Source organism: Equus przewalskii, chromosome 21, assembly GCF_037783145.1.
Source record: "Equus przewalskii isolate Varuska chromosome 21, EquPr2, whole genome shotgun sequence".
NCBI lineage: Eukaryota > Metazoa > Chordata > Mammalia > Perissodactyla > Equidae > Equus > Equus przewalskii.
The window spans coordinates 47,300,073-47,320,654 of NC_091851.1; the positions used below are offsets into that span (position 1 = coordinate 47,300,073).

The following is a 20,582-nucleotide window of genomic DNA, read 5'->3' on the forward strand; positions in this document are numbered from 1 at the left end:
CCTCTGTAACTGTGACTGTTCCTGAAGGTCTAGAGCCATTAGGGTGGGTGTCCTCGTTTGTTAGATTTAGATGGAGTGTGTGCGTGTACGATTATTTCTTGTACTTCTTTGTAGGTTTGAAATATTTCATAGTTAAATAAATATTGTTGGTCTTGTTATGGACTTGATGAAAAGATTTTACATGATTGTTTTTAAACATCAGAATCTCTGAGAAGAGGTGGAACTCTTGGATCTAGATAAAAATCGGGCCGTGCTGAACTTGCGAGAGAGATTACAGGACTTTGCAGAGGATCCAAACCAAAGCCTGGCACGTGCGTTCTGCCTGCTCCTGGCCTTTCCCCACATCTGTGACAGGGCCATTCTGGTTTTTCCTCAAGCTCAGGTCTCTCCCAGGCATTGCTGGGCATCATGTCGCTTAGAAGGGTTTATTGTCTGATGGAGAATTTGAGAAGGGCCCCTCCGTGTGCTGGATCAGAGCAATGAGTTCAGTACCCCGTATAGAGCAACCAGTCTAGAGTATTGGGAGGGAAGAGCCCTCTGAATCAGTTGCACCTTTAAAGAGTCATTTGATTTAAGATTTTAAATGCCGTCTCATTGCTTCCGAGTTCATTTTATGAATATAAAGAGTATTACAGAGTTTAAGAAGATGAGTTAATTAAGAAATCATAATTCCCAGAAAGCCTCTTTGACATAATTAAATAACCCAGGTAAGCGTAATCCCATCATTTAAAACCTTAAATAGAACGGGAGACTAAAATATACCACTCGACTGGACGATGCAAGTAATCCCGACATGCGGCTCTGGGGGAAAGAAAGGGAGCCAGCGTAGGAAGGGGGCCAACCATTTGGAGGATGGCAAGGGGATAGGGAAGGAGACTCATTCTGGCCCAGAGGTCACAGAAACCAGCAGGGGTGACATCCAGGAGGTGGCTTTATGTGAACACATAGATGAGTTGCCCACAACTAGAGCCTTCCAGTCGTAGACCGCCTGCCAACACTCCCCTGTTTGCTACATAAGGAAGTCGCCATCTTGAATGAATAAAGAGAGGCTCGGGGTCCATCTGTCAGGTCTCTCCATGGGATGGTATTTTGGATTTTCTAGATCTGGTTCTGTGATGACTTGTATTGTTATTCATCATAAAGTACTTGCTGGACCAAGAATTTAGAGGATGCCTTGAAACAAATGATAGTTTCTGGGCCCTTTTGGTTGACGTCTAATTCTGTTTACTTATGAAGTGCTGCATTTTGAGGTACAAATTGTCTTATTTAATGTTTGGCCCAGTCAGGAGCACATTGGCCAAAGCTGCGTGATGACAGTTTTAGAGTGTGAACCCTAAGGTGCCTCGTTACGTCTTCCATGGAACAGACAGTAACGTGTCCATCAGATGGCAGCAGCAGGTGGCAGCAGCCTGGTGCCCTCTGCTGTGAGGAGCCTTGAGATAAAACCCAGGTACATCCGTCTCCACCTGGAGGACACCATCCCGTGCTCCACCGTGGGCTCGCTCGCTAGCTTAGCATGATGGAGGATGAGCACTAGACACATGCAGGCCAGTGAGTGACTGTCGCTGCAGGGCTGTTCTGGTCATTTTACCACTATTTCTAAGGAATAAATCTCGGTGCTGGGAAGTATCACAGTTGGTTGCAATTTCACAGAGGTGAAGTGAGTGCTCAGCACAAAATGCGGCAATGAGCTTGATCCCAATCAACGCTAGTCATTGTGATTACTTTCATTGAACTTTTCTGCAGCTGTGTAGGCTCAGGGGAGAGATAAATGACTCCAGTGACAAAGAAAACAATTTTATGGCCTAATATTGACCAACATGGGGAGTTGTGAAGTAGCCAAAAAATGAGATTCCCTTTGTTTGACAAAACTGTCAGGAAAAGATTACTTGGTTTCATTCACTTATGTGCCTATTTATTTATTCAAGATAAACTGGAGCTGGGGAAGGATGTCGGATTGCGAATCTTAGAAACTGGCTTGGAAGCCGGCAAATGAGAAGGTGGGTGAATAACCTCATTCCACAGCAGAAGCTCCTTCTTCCGAGATGAGAAACACCTTTGTTGATTCCTTGCCCTGTGCTAGGAGTGGGAAGCTGAGAAACTGGAAGTAGCTGGTGGAAGGTCTTGTAGACCCATCTGTTTGCTGCCTTTTTATGACCACTTGTGGTGCAGGACATCTTCAAGGTGAGAAGGAGAAGCTTGAATCCTGACGGACCAGAGACTCAGCGTGTGGGGCTCTGAGCTGCCAGCCCTCGCTTGAGAGGACTCCCGGATGAGCTGTTTCTCAAGGGCTAGTGGCTCCTTTTCTTGCCCAGGGCTGTAGTGGAGGGCGGGGTGCATGCTGAACCCTGGGCACTTAATCCAAAGGTCTGGAGCTCATAAAACTCCTATTTCAAAGGGCCTAGCCCACCGTCTGTGAGTGTGCTGGCAATGGTGACATTGTGACAGGATTATGGGTTACTGCCAGTCCTGGGTTCTGGGCCTGAAGAATGGTGAGCTGTAACTTCCCGGGAGAGCCATCAGTGTGAAGACTTGCTGGTCTGATTTAGACCACCTGCTCTGCTCCGGCCGGGAAGATGGGCTGGGAGGGCACGTGACACATACGGCCCCTTCTCTGGTCCCCTTCTCGGCTCGGAAGGGACTTCCTCCAAATCACCCAGGCAGTGGCAGCCAGACTGGGGACAGCAGTTGAATTCATGAATGAAAGGTCTCTATTTTAAAATTCTGCATGGCAGTTCTGGCCACATGTGAAGGTGGCATCTTAAATGAAATTTACCCAGTTGTACATTTAGCCTTTTTTAAAAAAACCAAAGTAGCACAAGGAATTAAAGAATCCTAAATATTTGAGATCATCCAACTGTGGCCTAATGCCGTCGGATTTACTCCTCTGCTGACTGTCAAAAATGACCCCATCGATTATTAAGAAAATGGCACGTGAAGGTGCTGTTCTGCCTGCCCTCTCTGGGACCCATATTTGTTGGCTCATCGGACTTTGAGTGTCTCACGGTATCATCTCAAAACTCTGCATTGAGTGTGGAGCAGCCGGGAAGTGAGCATTTATTTGTGCTTCTAGGGGAATTGGTTATGCGCCTGAAGGCTTTTTCACTCAGCAAATGAAATGTGGATAAGTAGATGAATATCCGTTCTAGGTTGGAAAATGAGACACAGAATGATTATGAATTAAGGTAAAAGAAACTTCAGGTTAGTAGGCCTTGCCAAAAAATAATTTTTGTTCAGATTATATCAAGAAATCGGCCGGGAGCCAAGAACATAAAAAGAACAATATTTAACTAGAATTCTTAAATAATTATGTGGGAAAACGCCTGTGCGGGCTTGTGTGTGTGCGTTGATTGTGTATCCATGTGAGAACCCAGACAGATCTCAACCAGCAGCTCCAGTGCGTTCCAGAAGCTAGTTCTGTGTGTATGTACAGGATCTGCAGGAGGAACTGGCACAATTATTCCCCTGTCTTCCTGCCCCACGTTCTGGCATAGAGACCCTCAGCGATTCTGGTGTCAGTCAGCATAGACAAGTTAGGCTGCAGTGACAGAAGACCCCAGACTCTCCGTGGCATCTGAAAGCTTTAGGTGTTGCTCACAAGCATGCTATGGCCTGACTTCAAGTCTTCTTTATTCTGGAGTCCTGACCAAAGATGTTAGCTGTTTTTCTGGTCCCTGTGTCTTTTCTCTTTTTTTGGTGAGGAAGATTAGTCCTGAGCTAACATCTGTGCCAGTCTTCCTCTATTTTGTCAGTGGGATGCCCCCATAGCGTGGCTTGATGAGTAGTATGTAGGTCTGCTCCTGGGAACTGAACCCGCAAACCCGGGCCACTGAAGCAGAGTATGTGGACTTAACCACTACACCACAGGGCCAGCCCCCTGTATCTTATCTTTACAGCACTTTTCAAGTTCATGTTATAACTGGACTGATTTTTGACGCATGGTTATGAGGCTCTCAGCTCCAAGAAGGTCGGGGCCATTGTGTGCGCATGCTATAGCGGAGTGGACAGTCGGTCCCGTCAGTCGGAGGAATGGGGTTTGCTGAAGCTGGACACTACAGGGACAGAGAGAAAAAATAAACAGCAAGAGGCTCCCCGAGAAGCTGACTTGACTTGGATTTCAAGGATCGTATCTACGTGGAGAATGCAGAGGGCATTGCAGGATGAAGAACCCTGGACGAAGCCACAGAGATGGGACAAGTCTTGGCGTGTGGCAAGGACTTCCCAGAAGTTCTATGACAGCGTGCAGTGTGGGGCCCAGAGAGGGCCCGATGGAGAGAGGGGAGGGTCATCCGGCCCCTGGGGCCAGGGGCCAGGTCCTGTGCGGGCCAATTGGCATGGCTGCCTCACTCCGTGTGTATATTGTCGTGCTCCCACGGAAGGGTCTCCTCTGAGGCTTCCCTCCCTGGGGTCACCTAAGGGGGAGCACGTTGATTATGCCCCTAATTTACATGTTTGCTCTGGGACTACCTCAGGGTTAGGAATGACTTTGCTAGTCTGTTGGGTTGTCTCTATTTGTGTATTTATAATTATTCTTCTGTCCACATTCAAAAAGAACTGAGGTAATTTGCAATAAAATACCATAGACATTAAGGCTGTTAGAATGGAGAGTGAGAGAGAAGCGGCGTTGAAATTTCAGGTCTGCTCTTTGCTCATGGATGTCCCTGAGGACTTTTGTTTTCTAGGTTTTCCATTTTTACCAGTGACAAGGTAGCCAGGGGCCAAACGACCTATTCACTGAGAAGGAAGGAGTTGTCTTTCTCTGTTGCTCATCAGTTATAAAGTTCCAAACATTTGCCAGTTCCTGTATTAATTTCTCTTTGTTTTCTTTGGCCAAACTTTAATATTTTAATTTTGGGGGATATCTGTAATGCTATCGCCCTACGCACACATTCAAAATAAGGTTTTCCTAAGTTTAAAATGGATAATATGAAGTCACCTTATGGGGGACAAAATGGACAGAGCTATTTAACACTTAATCACTAGATTTCAAGATACAGGGTATATCTCCTTTGAAACAAAGCAATTTTGTACTCTAGCCATTTATCGGTAGAGTTGGGTCCAGATACATCTTGGTGCTCAGTTCTGCTGTGTGGTGAGTAAGGGACAGTAAGCGTCTAGGGTGGAGCTACTTATGCTCAGATAATATGGGGGCCAGAAATGTTCTCTGTGTCATTTTGATTCTTAGCTGTCTCTTTTGGTAAATAATCAAGTTCTACCAAGAGTCCACATTCTCCTAATGAGAAACGTAAATCGTGTGTGCATTTTGTGCCAGTCTCAATTTGTTCCTTTCATTGTTGACGTATTTGTCAATTGGCTCAACTATCAAAGTGATATTTCTACCCCAGTGAAGTGGAGATGGACAACGTGCCATTTTCTTCTTTAATTTCTTCCCTGGAGGAGCTTTGAAACCTCAAGTGACGCCATCCAGCAATTATTAGCCTCGTGAAATCCAAACTCTCCAGTTTTTAAAAGCAATGTTTGTCCCTGTAATTCACAAGCCATGTTTCATTGGGCATATAATGTTTCGTTGGACATTTCACTCAGCGTAATGCAGTAGGGCTCAAAGAAGCCTGCGTCAACGGAGTCAGTGTGCCTCTGTGGAATACCTGGGTGTCGATCTGTAGTCACAATGGGAGGCGTCCTAACTGGGACACTGCTAATAATTTACTCATCTCATTAGACTGAAAGTGTTGAGTAAACCCTGTCCGGTTTACTTCACCCGTAACTACAAGTACAAGGAGAGTTTGAGAAGTCGTCCGTATGCTTGGGACTTAAATGGAGAGTAAGAAAAGTGGCCGTCAGGAGCCGTGGTATTGGGGTCTCAAGCTCTGAGAGGAGCCTGTGCGCCTGAGTTCCCGGGCATGTACTGGAAAGGTGGACCACCTGCTGGCTCGGAAGACCTGGGAGATGCCGGGGTGCCCTCCAGGGTACTTGATTCTTCAGGGTCCCTGTTTAAGCTCCGTTTGTTCTTCCAGTCAACAAATATTTAACCCAGCACTTTTCTAGGCATTCAGCTGTCCGTTCTCCTTCCTTTGTGGGGATCACATTCTAGGGGGAGAGGCAAAAACACAGAGTAAGTGCATAAACGAGGTGATTTCATGTAGGAGAGCCCTAGGAAGAAAACGAAGCAGCACATCATGGTGGGGACGGCTTGCTCAGACTGAGTGCTCAGGGCAGGTCTGTCCCTCCGAGGGGGCCGGAGCGGGCGTTTGATTCAGTCAAGCCTCCGGGCTGAGTGCTGGCAGAGGGAACAGCAGAGGCAGAGAAACTGAAACAAGGATGGACCGGAAGCCCTGGAGGGACAGAAGGTCCTGGTGGCTGGGACACAGCGGGTCAGAGGAAGGAGGCGTTTGCCACGGGCGAGGTTGGGGACCACAGCAAGAAGTTTGGCTTTCATTCTAAGTGCTATGTCAAGGCTTTGGAGGGTCCTGAGCAGGAGCATGGCTTCTGATTTGTGCTTTATAACAACCCCTCCGCTGCACTTGAGAGGGGATTATAGGGCAAGAAGGGAGCAGGGAGCCAGGACGGTGACTGTGTGTCACGTGGGTGACAGGCCCTGGCGAGTTGCCTCGGGATGAGATGTAAGGCCTGTTGATTCCATATCCAGGTGGCCGGCTGGTCTGTCCCCTCCCCCCCATCACACTCCATCCCCCAAACCAGAGTGATTCGCCACTCCTCTTGTCCTCCTGCAGATTGGCACATGCACCTAATAAACCACAGATTGCATTGTCTGGTACTCTGGTTTTGTGCCTCTCCCTCGCCAGCCTGTGCGCTCTTTCAGGTCAGTAGCCGTGTTTGACTTATGTTTCATCCAGGACCCCATGTGGGTCCTGACCTCACAGTAGGAACCCATAGCACCCCTGACTCGCTGGCTCCACTTACTGGACCCTGACATTCGTGAGGCCAGCCTCGTAGCTTCACCCCTGCGTGGTCCTGAGACCCTACCTTTAATGTAAAAGAACCATTTACTGCCCCATTCTTGGTCTGGCAGGACCCTCAGTGCACACGTCCGACTCGTGCGGACGGAGTTTGCGTGTGGTAGCTGACCTATTTCTGGCAATATACATCTGATTAGGTTAGACAAGCCTTCTGTTTTAGATTGTTCTCAATGTTCTGACTTGGATTTTGCTTAAAGGAAAAAAAAAACTATCAACACCTTTTTCCTTCTTCATACTTTACCAAAAAAAAAAAAGAAATGTAACAGGATATCAACTCCCACGATTCTTCCTGAGGCGACTAAATATAAACATTGATGACAAATCTCAGAGGGAATCGTTAACGGCAGCTGTCCATGTTATTTAAAATGAAATAGACCTTTCTGGTTCTCCCTCTAATAATGAACGCTGAGAGGGACATCGAAGGTTCCTCCCATCCATCATCCACCTGGAAGTACACTGTTCAGCTAGGTCAGGAGCGCAGGAGCTTACACAGCAAAAGAAACCCAGCTTGAGTGTTTGTGAAATGTCAGCTCCCTCCCTTTGTCTCACTGCAGTTGGCGGGCTGTGTTTTCTTGGTTGGAACAAGACATTGGTGTCTTCAGCTTCAGCTGATGTGGCCGATTGGGAGTAGGAACCGTAGCTGTCTCGGGTCTGTGCGCACGGGCATCGAGTCACACACAGGAGCATCAGGTTTTCCTGTAGCTGTCAAGTCGTACCCACCAGAGCGACATCGCTTCTGTAAAATTAGGGATAGCCCCTTACCTGATTAAAGAGAAGTCTGGAAACCCACGTGTGCGTCTATCAGGGAAACTTTCTTCTGTGCACAGGGGCGCCTGTAGCGTGATGACTTCCATTGGGCTATTTTCCCATCGTAATGGTAAATATTTCTGCATTTGAAGTGAAGGAGTCAGGAGAGAGTCGAAAACTAGCTGTTCTCTTCCCAAGGGAATTATTGCCAACAGTTCCTTAGCAAAAAGTAGGAGGACTGAATTCTTCTCAAACTTTCTCTCACCGTAAAACTGAACTTCCAGTCAGAACATTGTTTTCTTTCTCTTTAATTTCCTTTTACTTCCTGTGTTTAAATAATCCTGGATCAGTTGGCCCTGCATGGTGCCTTTTAAAGATTTGGCCGACTCTCTCCAAATGGCTTGGAGATTATGGCTCCCCAGGCAGGATGGACTAGGGAGGCCAGCCAGAGTGAGACTTTGGGAAATACAAAAGGACTTGTCATTTCAGAAGTGACTCTTGCTGGCTTTGAAAGAAGCGATGAGATGACAGCCAACAACTGCTTCTGCTTTCCTGTGTGGAAGAGAAAACCCTTTGAATTTTTTAATATAATTGACACAGGGTCTCTAAAAGCTCCTGTTTTTTGCTCTTGTTTTTGTTTTCAAACTGCATTTTTGGAAAAAAGGCACAGAGATGCCCACCTGCTTCCACCTCCCTGCGAAGACGTAGCCGCTGTCCTTTCTTGGCCTTCCGGGCCTCTGTGAGTGATGAGGTGGCAGGGGGGGACAAGCTGTGTCACCATCACTCCATCCTGCATTCAGCTTCGTGTTTTGCTTTATGCTGTGTTGCCTGGCACCCAGGATTCCGTGCTGGAGAAATCATACTATCATGGGATAGAGGCTTCTCTATGTAGAACATGGACCAAATCTCTGGAACCGACCTTTGATCTGGAGGAAGAGATGGTTGTCATCAGGAATGGATGGTGGGGAGCCCACTGCTCTCCTCCAGAGGCCCCTCCCCCGACCGTCAGCTGCTTTGTAAGAGGCGGAGTTGGTGGTTCTAGGGAGGAGGGAGAATGGACCCCGATCCATGCCACCCTCCTGAGAGCCGGGCTCTGGCGGGCTCCCTGCCTTGGGTGGGATGGACCGAATCTGCTCCGGGAGTTTTCATCTTGAGCACTGGCTGATGTTCACTGTGAACTGAATCACGGGAAGAAAGCACACGCTCAAGGTGTGAGCCAGTTAATTTACAGGGTCAGTGAGGAAAAATCCCGCCGGGCACCTCAGAGGGCAAGCAGAGTGATTTTCCGCTGCTTCCACCTCCTTCACTGGTGATTCCAAGAACCCAGGCATTGGCTGACGCCTGACCATAGCTGGCGCTGGGCTGGGGCGTGTGCAGACTCGGGGTGCAGACACACCTTCGCTGGGAGGCTTGTGGGGTAAGGGGTTCTCCAGAGTTCCTTTTGGTTTCTGGAGCTCAGCCTGTTGTCCCCTGATAGTGATCACGCCCCATTGCTTTGAAGAATGGCACGCAATTCCATCCATAAAGAGCTCACTGGGAAAAGTCGTACTGATTCATTTGTAAAATAAGACCCCTCTGAAACCAAGCCTGTGCTGAAGAGAGGGAGGCCACAGAGACACTGTGCCAAGAGAGGAAACACCAAGTTCAGATGGGGGCTGCCTCAGTGTTCAGGGCCCTCCGAGCCCGGAGCAGCTCATGCTGCAGGCCGCGTGGGCAGCTGCTGGCGACAGAGCCCCTTTCTCAGATCCTGTGTCAGACGGTCCCCGTGTTGTGAGTCGGGGGAGCCCCTCACCCTGACTGTGACCAGGCCCCTTTGGGGATAGTCACTAAGAAGGGAAATGGAGATGGCCCCGCCCGCTAGTGCAGCCAGGACCCTAAGCCAGGATGTCGCCTCTGACCCAGCCTGGCCATCTGTGGCCTGGTTCTCTCCCCACCCCAGGTCAGCGGAGCCCTGTGCCCAGGGCAGATGCGTCCCTGCCCTCAAGTGGCCTCGAGAAAGGCTGTGTTTTGAGGGAGGAAACCTTGTGCTTCTCGTAAGAAGGATGTGGAAATGGGAGCCCAAGTTTAACTTGGAATTACCATTCCACAGGCTTGTTGCGTGTTGCTTTTCTTTACTTCCTAGAAATAATTTTGAAAGGAAACATTGTACAAATTGGGGAGTGACTCATGAAGACAGAGAATACGCTGCTGCACGCTGAACATCTCTGAGGTGTGACGGGCGTTAGCTGCATCCTGAGTGTGGACACACGGTGTTGCAACAGGGGCTCCAGGGCTGGGTGGAGGTCCAGTGTGGGGCTCTGCTGGAGGAGGGGCTCCCGTGAGCCCGGCGCCGGGGAGCGTGTGGCGTCCCACTCGGTCCTCAGGGAAGCCCTGCGTCGGGACTGTGCTTGTCTCTGTTTCCCGCTGCTGGAGGGGTCAGGGCACACGCCGCCGTGGGACCTGCACGCGGACTGTCCAGTCCGACTCACTGGGTCGCCTGTGCCCTTCCAGCCGCATGACCTGGGGAAGCCGCCTCCCAGGCCTCAGCCTCTGTCCTCCTCATGGGGAGCGAGCCGCACAGCCATACCCGTGATGGGTTGAAGTAAGACCCGCAATCATTTTAAATGCTGAAGAAATGATAAACGCAAAAAAAGTCAAAAGTGTCTGGACATTCTTAGAAACGACATCGCCTCCATTTCATTTAATGGATGACTAAAATTTCTTTAAAAAGGGAAAAAAAACCCCTGTACAATTTAAAATATGAGAACTGAGAAGGGCACAGATCAGCCATTTCTCCCTTGAGGTCTGTGACTCCTCCCCGGCCGGTGTCAGGATCCAGTTAAGTGTCCTTTCCTGGAGGGCACGATGACTGCACCAGCTTCCAGCCTGGGAGGGGGCACCAGTCCCAGAAGGACCGAGTGTGATCCCCTGGGGAAGATCAATGCCACGCGGGCGGCGAGTGGGCGCTTTGTGCCACCACAATCCCCACCTCAGTCTAACTGTGGCTGAGAATGGCCTGGGTGTCATTTGAATGGGGCTTTGGGGCAAGGAAGTAAAACGGAGTGAAAAACACATTGTTCTGCATATTCTCTTTCTACCCATGATCTTAAATTTTTGAAAACTATAAAATATAAAATTATTACATGAGCAAATTCTAAATATCATAGTTTTGCTCTCTCACTCTCTGTCTTCCACCCCACAAGTAATACATGAATAGGTTGTCATTGTCAAAAATTCAGTGGGCATCAAGCAAACCCTAAGAGCCCCCGTTTATCCCCGCCTCTCACTCCCGTTGGCAGAGACCGCCATTGGCACCTTTCCGATGCGTTTACATAGATACATAAACATATATATACATATTACTTTAGCATAAATGGAATTTATTATATGTATGTTTCTGCATCCTGCTTCTTAAATTTCATATGTATTGGAGGACATGGCATGTCAGAACATAGAGTTTTACCTCATTCTTAAAAAATTGCAGAGTATCCCATAGATTGGATCTTCTAGTAATTTACTTAACTATTATTGATGAACATTTGGATTGTTGCCAGTGGTTGTCCCTGATTACAACCAACGTCCCTCTATATTGTGGTAAACGCATCTAAAAATGTGAGAAACACTGTTAAATTGCCTTTAAAAATGACTTCACTCATTTAAATGCCCACCAGGAATACATGAGTGTGCTCCTTCTGGGGCAGCCTCCACAGCACTTGATATTTTTCAGCCCTTTTATTTTCTGGGTAATAAGAGCATTGTATTTTGTTTCAATTTCTATTTCCCTGATAACTAATAGGGTTGAACATTTCATGTTTTATATTGACCATTTATATTTCTACTTGGATGAATATATTCTTTGGGGATGGTTTGACTTTTTCTTATTGATTTGTAGGAGCTCTTTACATATTCTGACATTAATGTCTTATTTGTCACACGTTACATTCACTTTCTGGCAGTCTATTGCCTGTCTCCTTTTGCTCTTCTCCATTCTTCCCAACAGCACAGCAAGTAACCTGACACCCTGTCAATGTGTGAAATGCTGAGGGTGAGAAGTGGGCCAGTTTTCCATTCTCACCTCTCCGAACAGAAGGTCAGAGGGCTCTGGAAACCTCAAAGTGCAACAGGCCAAGGAGATCAATTGATTCTGCCTGTGTCCTGCTGGGCTGACAGGGCCTCCAGCTGGAATCAGGCCCCTGGGGACCCCGAGAGTGCCTTTCTTGCTCTCCCACTGCTTCGGGGTTGAAACACTGCCTTTCCTCCCCTCCAGCTCTGAATCAATGAAGAATGAGCTTGTTCTTAGCTCCCCAGGCTTCTGGTGCCCAACGGGGGCCCTCCCCTCCCTGTGTTTCTCTACTTCTCTTGGCCCCTGGCTCCACTTCCTGAGTTTGCCCCGATGCCTCACAGGTGTCTGCAGCTGTAAGTGACAAATCCGCTTCTTCCTCCACTGGCGGCAAAGCTTGGTTAGAAGGAGGGGTGTCGAGGTTCAGGACGTGGTGCCTGGGGGTGCCAGGGCACCAGGGCCTGGAGCCAAATGGTCGCCGGGCCTCTCTGAAGCAGCCTGTCTCCGGACTAACATTGCCTCTTCCATTAAAATTAATTTCAGACTCTGCGGCGGCGTGCCGAGTCATCGCAGATTGCATAATGCCTGCGACTTTGGCCTGTAAATTCATTTCACCACCGTTATCTAACTCATTACCTTGTAAACGGCCTTAATATGCTGCCGCTCCGTGGAGTATAGTGTTCACAGAAAGCCAGATTTTATCCCACAGCATTCAGAGTGGACACCGTCCAAATTAATCACTCCTCCTGCAGCCTGGCTTTTAATTCAGGATAATTCCGCCGCTTTCTTATTCTTTTTTTTTTTTTTTTTGATTTGCCTGTAAAAGTTGATGAAAGTGCAATATTTATGATTCGTCCTGGTTCACCTTCCAATAGACGGGCAGCACTATAAATCGGAGCCTGGAATGTGCCACTTTAGAAACATCTGAAAATGAAAATTGCTTTTTAGCTTGGCTGCTTTCATGAAATTTATCTTTGAGCACAACAGAGAAGGCCGGTCTTGCGCCCCACAGTCCTGCCTGTGTCTAGAGGACTCAGCTTTGGTTTCGGGTTGGAAGACTTGTTTTCCTGCTTTTAGCTGTCGGGGGTACATGGCTCATGGCTGTGGCAATAGTTGTGCAGAGTCTGTGGCACTGTTTACATCTGGGAGTGGTTTTGCCCTCAAGGGACACTTGGCCGTGTCTGGGGATCCTTTGGTTGCCGCGACTGGGGAGGGTGTTACTAGTGTCCAGTGGGTAGAGGTCAGGGATGCTACTCAACAGCCTCCCATGCCCAGGATGTCCCCCAACAGAGGCCGCAGTGTCCACAGTACCAAGGTTGAGCTCACCGCTCCTGGAACCGGAAGGTCCTTCAGGCAGCACGTGGGAGGGAAGATCACAGATCTTGAAGGAAGGCACTCCCGTGGACTTGGGGGTCACAGACATATCCTTTGAGTCCAAGCCCTACCTCTTATCAGCAACTTAGTCTCTCTGAACCTGTTTCCTGATAAGTTAACTGGAGATGACTAACTACCCACTATGATGGGTCTCTATGAAGATCTGTAGGAGAATTCATACTTAGAATTTAGCAAAATATCTGCAAATGGCAGGGATCCAGATGGCATTGGCTGCTCCATCGTTGTTGAGATAAATCAAAGATAACAATCCAGGGGGAAGAGAGAGAGAGGCTTTCCGATCTTCCCCTGCCCCAGACTCTGGATGGGACGGGCCAGCCTGTCACATCCCTGATGCTGTGATCTAGACTTTCTGCCTGGCCTGGCTGCATGTGGGCGAGCAGCACCGCACTGCCCCGACACAGCGCTTTGTCCCACGCCAGCGCTGGGCTCTGCTGGCCTCAGTCAGCTCATTGTCCCAGATTTGATGACTACGCTCCTTGTCAAACTTCTGTGTTGGTGAAGCTGGCCAGGGGTCTACTGGGTGGAGGTTGAGGAGGCGGTCTTTGAGGGGATGGCACAGCCCAGAGAGCCCCTCACTGGCCGTCCACAGGCCGGCTCCATGCCTAAGACTGCCCTGTTCATAGGCATTGCCAGCAACACTGGGAGTCACGCGTTCATGTTTAATGGGCCATTTTCTCCTAAAGAGAAGCAGAGCTGACTTAATTCTTGCCGGCTGTGGGTTTTCGGCCTCACACTCAGCACTCTGATGCAGCTGCCGTGGGAATAAAAGTCGTCAAATGTGGCCGTGTTCATCAAGTAGAGAGGGAAACACTCTGTTTCAGTTCCTTTAGCCAAGACCCTCCAATCCTTTAATGTCCAGGCAATAAACACTGAATGAACCTTTCCTGAAGAACGCAGACCCCGAAATGAGCCCACGTCCGGAGGTGGCCAAGAGAGCAGAAGCTTAGCAAGGCCGGAACAGGGGACCTGCCTCTCGCTCCACCCTCAACGACATAAAAACACACGTCTAGAGGGAAGCGAGGCGCCATCAGTCATCAGAGGGTTTTAAATGTCCTCGGGGCTCAGAGGGGACCTTGGCAGGACCCAGGAGAGGCTGGGGCGGGGTACAGATGGGTCTTCCTCTGTGGAGACTTTTAGATTTAAGACGAACACCAAAAATGAAGCAAGAGAACCCATGCATCCAATTGGAAGCCACAAAGTCCATCCTGAGCTCCGGCACGGGCCTTACCGAGGGACTGCTCTGCTGTGCACGTGTTCAGCCATCTGGTCTTCTGGTTTCAGAGAAGGAACGTGGGGGCTGCTGAAGACAGGCACATGGAGAACACTGAGAAATAGTAGCTGATGGCTAAGACAGAGGGAAGTCGTGTAGATATGTGTAGATGTGTGTGAGTGCATACACCATCTATGCATCTATCCATCCACGTATCAATCTGTCTGTCTATTAATACACACACGTGCATGCACACAGCATCATAAGAACTGAAAAGCACTAGGAAATTTGGAAAATCTACTACCTTCTTCACAGCCTGTAAGGACATCAGCATTTATGAACAAGATGCTAATAGATTGTTCTGCAAACGATCAGGTTGTCAGGAGAGCATTCTGGTGTTTCAGAAGGTACGAAGCTTATCATGCACTTGGTAAAGGTTTGTTTCCAGAAAGGTTAAACTTTCTTTTTTCTTAATATTTTTCACTTCGAGAATTTGTCTTCCTTTATCTGGGCGCTCCGCTGAGGTGGAATAATAACATATAGCAACGAGATTTGCAGGGCATTTATTGTGTGTGTTCGTGAGCTACGACACGCGGTCTCTCATGAGGAATTTTCTTATTCCCACTGAAGAGGTGAGGGATCCACCCATGCAGAGGGTTAGACCCCTGCCCCAGGCCCCACAGCTGGACGGCAACACGGCTGGACACAGCTGGACTGTGACCAAATCTGTCCTGTTACGGCAGCTATAGTCTCCCCCCTGGAAATCCTGGGTGAACGAGGTCTTTGGCGTTCACCCCTCCCCAGTTCACCAGGAGCCCCAAGAGTCGGGACCACCAGTTGTTTATGAGGTCAGCCAAGCGGAGGGACGCTGTGTGCCTTACTGGCTTTAATCCCTCACCATTAATTGTCGGACTCCCTTTTCTTCAAGAGGCAACGAAGAGTAGAAGCCATCAGTTGCTTTCCCGTTTAGCAGGTTGTAAATATTCATCCAGAATTTGACTGACAGCGCAATATTATGTTCCCCAAAGCCTGTGCTGTATGTGAATATTTTAATTAGGATTGTAACAAGCTATTGAGAAAGTTTGAGCTAAATTGGTTCAGCTGTTTTTTCATTAGTGAAGCATGAAAAGGAATTTTTTTCATCTATTGGAAAATATCCCTTTAAAAAAAGAATGAAGCCAAAGCAACTGAAAATCAGCCAGTTTGGGATACTTATTTATAGTCAGCAGATTGGACCTAGGTTGGGATTAACTGGACAGTTTGAAAAATGTGAGATAAAGTTCAAAGGGGTTACTCATGTCTAGCCTCGTCCCCTTGGCAGCTGTTTGGAAGGGAGAGATGGTTTTTACAAGGAACACGTTCTAAGAAAGGGATCTCTAGCAGTGTCGGATTCCTCAGTGTGTCTCAGGGTTGGGATCAATCGTAAAGGTGATCTGCTTCCTGCAAGTCACTTGCTGGGGTGCCCTCAACACAGGACCCCCACCTCCACCAGGTGGCTCCCTCCGGGTGGCGCACCTGCAGTGGCTGGGGCATGGCCGAGACCGCCATCTTAGAACACTCTTAGAAATTCTTTCCTGTGTTGAGTGGAAACCTGACTCCTTGCCTCTTCCTCTCGCACGTTTGCTCTTGTTCGTGCCTCGCCTTGGACAGGACATTGCGTATCTCTCTTGGCTTTCTTGGAGAGGCCGAGAGAGACAGGAAGACAAAGACGTGGCTGAGCAAGATCTGTTGCTGAGTCTTGCCTGTTGCCGCTGCCTGGACTGCTGGGAAACCTCTGGGTTTCTCTGACCTCTGGAAGCCATCCTTTCCCTCTGTTTTGTCTCACGTGTGAGGAGTGTTATCCACTCTGGTGGTGGTGACCTCTTTGTGTCTGTTCTTACCCTTTTGTCATGGTCCCATATTCCCATTCCTGCAGGGTCCAGACAGTCCCCTGCGGGGAACCTGAGAGACTGGGCAGCTCATGACCCATGGTAGGGGACAAACACATGGTCATAGCAGCACAGGATGTGGGCCCAGCATTACCAGATCTTCACATTTTCTGGAAGAAGCCAGAAATATGAAATTAAATATGATATCTCCCATTTTCAACTATTGGCAGTAAGTCAGAAGTTTTTAAAGCACTGCGCAGGGCACACAAAGCAGACCCCTCTCCAGCAAGGACTGCAAGCCAGGTAGTCATCTCTGACCTTGATTTTATGATCCCAAGAGCGAGAACTAAGTTCTTTGTTGTTTTCATTTTTTCCCCCGGTACCCTCTGCAACACCTACACCACTGACCACTTGGGAGTTGTTCATAAATAATTTTTTTAAAGTCTATTTATTTTTGTTGTGTTTAACATTTAGAAAAGTTTTACTTAGTGCTCGGTTTTTACAAATGTTTGTGCTTTAACTGCTAGTTCCAGTAAGACACGTTGATAATAATAAACATGAATTGTCCTCATTGTCTTTTGCTTGGATGTGAGAACTTTGAGAGAGAACCGTGAGTGAGGCCACAAAGAGTGTTTCCTGCGCAGACGCCTCTGCGCAGAAAATCCCTGGCTGGAAATCCCTCCTTCGGGTTGTTAGTCTGGGATGATCCATGGTGGTGGCTGCCGCCCTCTCCCCCAGCCACCAGACTGAGCTCAGCGGGGTCTTTCTCCTGCTGCCCCGCACATCCCACAGCACCAAGCCCTGAGCCCAGCACATGGGGCCTCGGTCAAGCTTTATTCCCACAGCGCAGGGGTATTTCCCGTTGACTTCTGCTGCAGGAGGGCAGGACCATGCCTGGCCGTCTCCCCGCACATCCCCAATGCCTACTAAGGGCCCACGGGGAGTAAACGCTCCCTAACTGTTGGCCGAATAAACTATGGGTTTCCCAGAGCTCCCTTCCACTTTCTTCACTGCCTTAACGAGGACATTTTAAATCATCAGCTGTTAATCATTATACTGTTAATTAGTAAAACCTAAAATCCAGCCCCTCGTGAACAGATGCTCCTGTATGTCTCTAGGTGAGGGGCAGGTGCGTGGTCCTTCCCTGATCCCCATCGCACTCCTAGGGCTGACTTGGTGTTGAGAACACATTTGCTTCTGTCTTAAGGGCTGGGTGCTAGAGGCTTAGGGCAACAGTGAATCTGGCCTGCCGCCGAAGACAGTAATTCTGACCAAATGGAACAATCCCATTAATGCAGGAGCTGAAGGAGGGGAAGCCGCATAAAACCATCTAAAACCATTCGCCCCGCGGGGAGTCATCCTGCCAAGTGCTCTCAGTAAATTTCAGCCCAGAGTCGGGTGATGGGGAGGCTTTACTCCGTGTGCACCCAGCTTCTGACTGCAGGACACCCACGTGAGCACATGGGGAGGGGCGCTGCTAATCAGGTCCACCACACTGACGTCCTTAAACCTGTCAAGGTCAGGCGAGGAAGTGGGGATGTGGAGAGAGCGAGGCAGAGGGGCCCAGAAATCAGCCAGCAAAGAAACAGGCCCATATTTTACTTCCTGGCAGCCGAGTTCATTAATTCCCAGGGAAGTTTCTGGGTCAGTGACTTCTCAGCTGGGCTTTCTTTTCATGAAGAAACAATGAGCTCACACATCACCACTGGGGAAGGTCCTTTTAAACCTGGCGAGTTATTTACTCCATGTCTTGTGCTCACTTTCATCCATGGTAAAGGGGGGGGCTCATTATGAGGGTCATTCTGTTAGTCCTGCTGTCCTGCACATCCCCCCAAAATTCTGTGTGCCTGTGCTTGTGTGTGCACCTGAGTCCATGCACGTGCGTGTGTGTATCCATGTCTGTGCGTGTGTCTGTATGCGTGTGCGTGTGTATCCGTGTCTTGCATGTGTGTATCTGTGTCTGTGCATGTGTGTATCCGTGTCTGTGCGTGTGTGTGTCTGTATGCGTGTGTGTGTGTCCGTGTCTGTGCTTGTGTGTCTGTGTGCATGTGTGTATGTATCCATGTCCGTGTGAGTGTGTATCCATGTCTGTGAGTGTGTGTGCTCCCCACCTTTCCTTTCCTGGGAAAACCTGCAGTAAAATGCACACGGGTCCAAGTGCCAGGCTTGCTCTAGATAATTCGCCGTTAAAACTCTTTAATTCCCAGCACACGGATGCCTGGGCCAGTAGGCTGGTTTGTTCTCACCGCCCCCAGCGTGGTGAGTTCAGAGGGCTCTGGAGGGCTGGGCTGAGATCTTTGTTCAGCCCCATAAAGCGGTCAATGAAGCGTGCAGCCCGTGTCCGTCCCGGCAGCGGCAGGCCCTTGGGGCCTTTCTTTGGGCCTGAGGGATTTGGGGCCATCGTCTCCTTTCCCACGTGCTTCGTCCTCCAGCTTTGGAGAAAGAGGCAAAAGGGAAGGAGGAAATCTAAAGGCTTCGTTTTGCACTAACTGCTCCCATCAGAGTCTGTGGCACGTCTTGATGAAAGCCGGGCTGTGATGGAGGGAAATCAAAAGAGGGAGCCGGCGACTTCACCCCGCGAGATGACGCTTCAGAGGGAAAGGCCTTGGGAAGAAGTTCTCTATTGAGTAATTAGCCATAATAAGCTCAGATGAGACAACAGATCAAACCAACCCTCTGGAAGGAAAGTGAACAGAGATGACAACTTTGAAAGGAACAACAAATAACATCCAAAAGCTGAAATCTGGAACTCTTGGCAAGATCCTGGTTCTAAACAGAAGCTGCTGCATACAGCTCTCTTTCTCACTGAACCCAAATTGTCACCAGAGTCATTGAAAGCCAAGCAAGGCCACCTTTGAGACAGTCTCTCTGCAGCTTCAGTGTCTTGGGGAAGCTCTAGGTTTGTTAGGAAGAATGAAGGAGACTGAAGTGTCCCCCGAGTGTCCAGACCTGTGCCAGGCGCACCTGGAGTCGTACGATAGTGACTGAAGGGCTCCTTACCCCTGAGGAGCTTTCGGAGTGATGGAGGGTACGGGTGGGAGGGGGGAAAGCCCGTCGCTGGAAGGAAGCAGAAGAGATGCCAGTTGGGGCTGCGCGCGCCTGCGGAGGGAGGGAGGGTGGAGCGAGCTGCAGTCAGGAGTCCCTCCTCCCATCACTCATTCATTCCTGGGTGCTTGTCATTTATTCATAGTTGCTGAGAGCCAGGCCCTCCCTGCCAGGAGCTCAGGGTCAAGGGCTGTGCCAAGGTCAAACCACGGGGTGATAAACATGCTGATGAAAGTCCGGTCTGGATGTCACCAGGGCAGAAGGAGGCCACCTGGGGGAGGTTCTGGGAGGAGGGAAGTCAGAGCACAAAGATTCTCCTTAGTGCTCAGCTCTGGACCTGATGCTGGAGCCCATGAGTCCTGGGGGTTTCTGCATTTAACACAAAATAGAAAAACAAACTTACAGAATCTGTTGAAAAATGACCAGAATGATCAAAGGCATATAAACTCAACTTGAGGAAGACTGTTTTGATAAATACGGGCTGTACACATGTGAACAGATGATTTTAAACCTGTCACCCAAGAAGAACACGGACTGGCCATTCCCATCTCAACAGAGTTTACAACAGAAGGGATGGAATTAAAGGCAGCAAGAGGAACTGGATGGAGCTATGGGGGAGGTTAGATTCCAGGAACGGGGCATCTCGGGAGCTCTGGTCTAGGTCAGTAGATCGGAGACTCAGGGAATGTAGCCAGCGCCGCAGAGTTAGGAAGCAGTGATGTTAAGGCTGAACTGTGCCTGGGGCCTGGGGGTGTCTGTCCTGCTGAGATTTAGAGAGGAGGCCACCAAGAGCTCACCTCTCCATCTGCGTGGAGACTGGGCCTGACTGATGCTCTGGGGGCCTTGTGAGCCCTTCTAGACTCTTCTAGAGTCACAGGAGTAGACGCCTCCCTTTGCTAAGAGACTTGTGCACACACGATCTTATGAGTGGGTTGGCGGGGGAGGCGAAGAAGAAATCATTTCTTAGCTTTCATGACTGTATGTGTCAAAAGAGAGAAGAGCGGACTTGGGAAAATGGGCAGATGAGAGAAGCACTTGGCAGGTTGGTGAGTATTTGTAAATCGCTGCAAGTTGCAATGTTCTGGGGGAAGGTGCACGCAGCTCCAGTGATCAAAGCAGAGGAGTCAGACACATTGCTTGGAGCTCCTGCTTCTAATTTGCACAGTGTCTGTCTGTCCGCTTTCGTTTGGGTAAGGAAAAGCTCCATTTTAACTTGGTTTCTGACAATCATGCGTGAAGGAGGCTGGCCATCCTTCTTTCCTTGAACGGACATGTGCTAAACAGCAGGTGACAGAACTAACACGAGCATAAGGTGTAAGGAGAGAGCCGACGTCCAAGTC

General features: G+C 49.1%; 1 protein-coding gene and 1 long non-coding RNA gene across 2 annotated transcripts in view; one reads left to right on the top strand and one right to left on the bottom strand.

Moving 5' to 3' along the window:
* The window catches only part of CDH4 (cadherin 4), a 597,773-nt gene that overhangs the window by 67,443 nt on the left and 509,748 nt on the right, over nt 1-20,582 (top strand). The window lies entirely within an intron of this gene.
* Nucleotides 4,811-8,524, bottom strand: LOC139078154 (uncharacterized). Its single transcript, XR_011530963.1, has 3 exons — nt 8,366-8,524; nt 7,701-8,237; nt 4,811-6,048 (listed from the first exon to the last, which is right to left on the bottom strand). It is a non-coding gene; the product is annotated as an uncharacterized lncRNA (long non-coding RNA).